The sequence below is a fragment of the Atta colombica genome, unplaced genomic scaffold (assembly GCF_001594045.1).
Source record: "Atta colombica isolate Treedump-2 unplaced genomic scaffold, Acol1.0 scaffold189, whole genome shotgun sequence".
In the NCBI taxonomy this organism is placed as follows: domain Eukaryota; kingdom Metazoa; phylum Arthropoda; class Insecta; order Hymenoptera; family Formicidae; genus Atta; species Atta colombica.
In genome coordinates this window covers 2,923,322-2,930,038 of record NW_017259281.1, presented here as the reverse complement: position 1 = coordinate 2,930,038, position 6,717 = coordinate 2,923,322, and positions in this window count along the sequence as shown.

Below are 6,717 nucleotides of genomic sequence, written 5' to 3'. Positions count from 1 at the left end.
GTATACCTCATTATTTTATGTTTCCAGCACTGTGGTGTGTAAAAAAAAATTTATTATTTTAATGACTAAATTGTTCATAACTATTTAGTTAAAATTTCAGATTATAGAATTATTATAAGAATATAAAAATAATTAAAAAAAATATTAACTTTTTAATGGATTGATAAAGTTATAAACTTTGTATATAAAATAATGTATTTGTATCGTAAAAATGAGATTTTGACACACAAAGAAAGTGTACAAAGGATATGTATGTATGTGTGTATATAGGATGTCATTTTAATTGATCACTTTAAATATCTCTTAACAGTACATTTTAAAGAAAAATGTTTCTAACAAAAGTTTTTTATGATGGGATTATCACATAAGAAAGTACTATTGATTTGACCTTGACAGGCCTATCAAGATCAGGGCAAGATAATTTTGAATTTTTTAAATAGAATATTTTTCATTACATATTCTCGTAGTTTACCTCTAGAGTTTTTCCAAACACTAAAATAAAATTTTTTATTAAGTATCAAAATCATTGAAGGCCCTCTTATTTTTATTTTTTACTGCCAACCAAAAGTTGAAAAACGGAAAGTATGCGTTTCATCGAGGCGAATCGATTGTAAGCGCATGTCTCCATAACTACAATGTATATTCTTATTAAGGTAAGTATATCATAATTTTTTGGCTACAGACTTCTTATTTGTCAAAATGAATATGAAAGAAAAAACCTACAAGATTTGATTTTGATAACAGTAATAATGTATGAAACTGTACAATATCAAAAAGGTTTTAGCTGTCGATCAAATACTTTGGATAATGCTAATGCTGGTGGTATTGTAACTTTCAAACTTTGTAATTCGAAAAGTACTTAATGAAAAAGAATTCTATGTTTTAAAAAGCTCTCGAAGTAAACTATGAGAATATTCTATAAGAATATGTAATGAAAAATGAATTCCATTTAAAAAATTCAAAGTCCTTATCCTGATCTTGATAATACCATCGAAGTCGCATCAATGTACTCCTTGAAGTCATAAAACTTTTGTGTGAAACATTTTTCCCTAAAACATACTGTTCAAGAAATATTTGAGGTGATCAATTAAAATGGGACATTTTGTACGATGCGCGCGCGCGCGTGTGTGTGTGTGTGTGTGTGTGTGTGCGTGTGTGTGTGTGTGCGTGTGTGTGTGTGTGTGTGTATCCACATAGAGTGTCCCAGACTTACGAGAGCCTCTCTTATGAGCAAATTAGATAGAGTGAATTAAACGGAAAAATTCTCTATTTTACAATTTTTGCAATAGTTAACAAGATATTAATTTTTAAAAAATCGCCAAATCAGTTTACCGTTAAGTACAAGCGCACGGCGAAATAGAGTCATCGTCATAGGTTTGTTAGTAAGATTGTTAAAAATCATATTTTAAGATATACTTAATCGATGTTTTTAACACGTATTAAATATGATTTTTTACAATACTGTTTAAAGCATGTATGAAGAATTAAAATAAATTATATTTGAAAAAAAAACATCTCTTCAACTCTGCTAGGCACGCGGGAAATTGTTTACTGCAAACGGCAACGCATGAACAGCGAAAGAAAATATTTCTCCACATTGGGCATTACGTTGCGCATTTGATGATAAGCCAGATAGGTACGATTATTTGACGATCTTTAAAAATTAATATTTCATTAATTACACAGGTCCACAAAAAAAAAGTACTCTGTATTGAGGTGGAGACCCCTATTCTTATGTATTTTGAGTCACTGAATACGAATCTCACATAAAAATAGAATTATCCAGGACAAATTTTTAATTTAAAGCGAAAAAATGGGTCATTTTTTCACTCTAGATTAAAAATTTACCCTGGATGATATCCTATTTTGATGTCAGATTTGTATTCAGCGACTCAAAATATATAAGAATAGCCAAGGTTAGGTAATTAGTCAAAACATTAGCAGTTTAAAAAAACAGTTAAAAAGTTAATAACTTTTAACTTAACTTCGTTAATTTTAAATGCATTAATTTTTAACTTAATTTAGTTACAGAGTTTACTTTTAAACTTTAATTTATTAACTTAATTTATTAACTTAATTTATTAAATTAATTTATTAACTTTTTTAAATTAAAAATTATTTTGCTTCTCTTAATGCTAATATTTTTTTCTATAAAGTCTTAAACATTAGAGAATTAATTTAGAAAAAGTTTAATGATTTTATGATGAGAGACTCTAATAAGAGTCGTATCATGCGGTAGTCTTGATTCGCTAGGTTTTGTCAATTCTCGCTTATGTTTGAATGACACTAATTTTAAGTATCATAAATGTTATATTTCAGCAACATAAATATGAAATGAGCTTTAGATGAAGAATTGTTATAGAACAGCATGTCCACTCATTTCCTAAATTTTTATGTTTATCTTTGTAACAAATATCTAGTCGATGTATTCGTAACATGCATGAGCAGTCGTTTTAGAAATTAAAGAAAGTTAGATAAAGGTTAAAGAAAGAGAAATAATGCAAACATATACCCTTCTCTTTTGTAAAATTCTACAAAAACGCCTTATAATGTGACTCTTATTATATATATAAACTTATAATACATGTGAATATAAAATTAAATTTATCTAATAATCTATATTTGTAAATGTAAATTAAATTTATCTAATAATCTATATTTGTAAGTGATTACTTTAAAATAATCTCATTATAAGAAAAATTAGGACATTCTGATTCTCAAAAATAATTTTTTTTAAATTAACTTTTTTAAAATTTAAGTTAATTCAATCTTAACTTAACTTTTTACTAAGTTAATTCTTTATTCCTTCAACTTTTAACTTAATTTTATTAATTATTATTTATTTTATAAGGCATTAACTTTAATTTAATTTAGTTTAAAAAAAATATTAACTTATCCAACTCTGAGAATAGCTTGGTCTCCACCCCAGCACAGAGTACTTTTTTGTGGGCCTATGTTATTATTGCAAAAATTGCAAAATGATAGAGAACTCAATTTACGTTATATCTACTCATGGGAGGTAGATCTGAGATGCCCTATGTATGTCTAAAGAATATACAACACACACACACACACACACACACACACACACACACAGAGGTAATTGACATAATAAGTACATATTCTAATTATAATATTTTCTCTTTAATGATTATATTTTTCGATTAATTTAGATTTTTTTATCAATTTCTAATTCGTTTATAAACTGTAGTCTTATAATGGTGTAAAAGAAAATAGTAAATTATAATTAAAATTTTAATTAAACTTAATTTTAATTTTTTAAATTTAAGTTTATATGACAGATATATATTTGTTTTATTATCTTTTTCGCAATCAGGAAAATATAATCAAGTAAGAGGTTACATTAACTAAATTGCTAGAGAGAGAGAGAGAGAGAGAGAGAGAGAGAGAGAGAGAGAGAGAGAGAGAATCAGTAAAATTCTTTAATTTAAAAGTCTACATAAAAGATGATAATCTTTCATTACAATTTCACAACTTATAACTTCCAAAATGTACATGTAATAATTATTGTTAATATATCGACTAAAATAAACAATTAAAAAATTTATTAATCTTATTTTTTAAATATAATTAAATTTTTTTTTATTATAATGTGCTTTAATTAGATATTAAGGTTCATTTATAAAAAATATCATGATAAGAGATACGTTATATAATATTTACAAAGTTTTGAAAGTTATAGAATAAATGTAGAGAATTGCACATAATATTAACGTACTTTGAAGAAATAAGATACGTGTCTTAATCAGACTATCTGTTGAAATTATATTTAAATGATTTTCTATAATCAATCAATAGCGCACATAAAATACCTGTAATAATTAACCATAACTGAAGAAGATAAATGCTACATTTATCAGTATGAGAATTAAAATGTAGATTAAATAGATGAAAGTAAAAATTATCCTGAATTACAAACATTTCAGATATATATATATCATATCAATTCTTTTTATAAAAAATCAAATGTCAATTAGCAATTAAAAAAACTGTATCATATTCGTAAAGGATACAACGAAAACATATTTTTTAAAATACATTATTCTACGGCACTTTTATTAAATATTTTTTCGCACAACTACCTCCCTGTGATAAGCAATATATATTGAGCACTTTTCTTTCTGTTTCTTGATTTTCTGATGATATTATCCAACATTATTTGGGCTGCGTTCCGCTATTCACTGCCATCGAAAATCTATAGTGTACGTTATACACTACAGATTTTCAATACGATATTCAGCAATGAATATCGGAAAGATAATATTTTGTTTGTAGGAAAACGTGTGTCTATATATATATATATACACATATATATACATATACATACAGAGTATACCAAACGATTTTGATAAATACTTAAAGACAGATCCTTTATAACATTAGTCTAATACAAAAATGTCTAAAGGCTATGACAAATGAAAAGATTAAAATTACGGATAGGATTTTACTAGAATTTTAAGCGCTCAGGGATGCAAGATGATTAGTGTAAAGGTGCTGAATTTTTATTAATTCGAGAAAACACTTTTATGAGCACGCGAAATTCTAGCCGTCATTCATATTTTTTAAAACTGATTAAAAACTATCATAACCTTGACTAAGTCAAAATTTTAGACTTTTCATCTTAAAATGTTACAAAGAATCTATTTATAAAATATCGACAGTTTTTGGATACTATATACACACACACACACACACACACACACACACACACACACACACACACACACATAAATATTATACACGCACACATATATATTATACATAAGATTTAAACTGATTTATTATGTAGGATGTCATAAGTCTTTATAATTACAATATATAGACATAGATTAAAGTTCTTGATTCAAATATTATATTGTGTAATTTATTTTGCATATATTTTATGCTATAATTATCTAAAGTGTTTCGATTGTGTGAGAACTAATGAATATTATTTTTTAAAACAATTAATTTTAATATCTTCTTATCCTAATTTTATTTTGCTTGTAACAATTCATCGAAATTTAGTTATTAATTTATTAATTTAAAAATTGTTGGTATTTCATCAGTAGAAATTTAAAAAGATTTTTTTCTATACGCACAATAGCCTTAATGGCCAAAAGGTATTGTGCCTTCTCTATTTATACGAAAAAAAAGTACCAAGAAACTCATATACATTAATTCTTAATCCATAATATCGGTTTGTAACAATGTTAAATTTTTTTTTTTTATTACATCCATCTTTTTTTAATGATAGATCTGTTCTTTATTCTTGCACTGAACTGGTGCACACGGTGCAATAAGTTGAAGTGAAATACATATACGTTTGTGTACGCTTCAACTGTACAATGTACCCGGACAGTGCAGGAATAAAGAACAGATCTATTATGTTAGTTATTATTGTTTTAAAATCGATTCGCTTTTAAAAAATGAAAAAATCACGCTATATGTTTATAAATAATTTGATTCAATATAATACATATATTTTATTATATATACAAAGGAATTTGTTACATAAAATTCTTATCCTCATACATGTAGAGCATGTGATAGCGAATTTTTTAAGATATTTTTCGATTAACCCTTAATCCGATTGTTCTAGAATTTTTTCACTTAAATTTTTAATGTTGTCTCTGTTGTAACAATTTAACAATTTACATTAACAAAATAGTATACTTATCAATAATGCTTTTCAAAAATATCCCAATATTAGATATGTAGAATAATAATAAATGTTGTATAGAAAAATATATTTATATTATATACATGTATATATAAATTTTAAATTGAACTTTTATATCGAAAAATAAAATTTATACTGAATATTTTACTATATAATAAATAATATCTTTGTATGAAACATATATATTTATTATACAACAAGCGAATATATTTTCTATAAATCAATCATATGAAAAATGTTCATACAAAAAATGTATTTTATATAACATAAATTTAATGATATATGTATGTTATTACACACGCATATGTACATATATGTACTATTAAATTTGACTTGTAAAGCAAGATATAACCAAGATATAAGAATAATGTATCTATTCAAAAATATACTTTAGAAAGAATAATTTATGTTGTATAAAATACATTTTCATTTTGTATAAATATTTTTTTATATGATTTATATGATTTTATATATATATATAACATTTTTGTGTACTATGACAACACATTTATAATAATTCCATAATTAAAATATAAAATTTGGCAAAAGTTTATATTTTAATTATGAAATTATTACTCAATGGGTTTTATGTAAGCATTGATCGGTTACAACATTATGACTATTATTTATAAGTATATTTTTTTAACAAAAAATATAAATCAAGAATATAATTATAATTTTTCGGATTAAGGATTAATACTTTTAATGCGAATTCTCGTTAGAAAATTTAATAAAAAGTACTAATTTAAAAATTAATAATTCTAACATAAATACAATTTTACAAATATAAATAGTTTTTGAAGCGTCATCTTTTAATAAATTGAAAATCAGAATATGGATTTATAATTCTGTAATTGGAGATCATCAGATTGTTGAATATTTAAATAATTATACATTCTTAGATCTTTAAATTATACTCAACAATCCTATATACATTTTTGTTTTATTTATTTACATTAACATAAAGTCAATCTAGCATTGAGCTGAAAAATTCATTTCACAAAACGTCGCATTTTTCTTATAATATATTATAA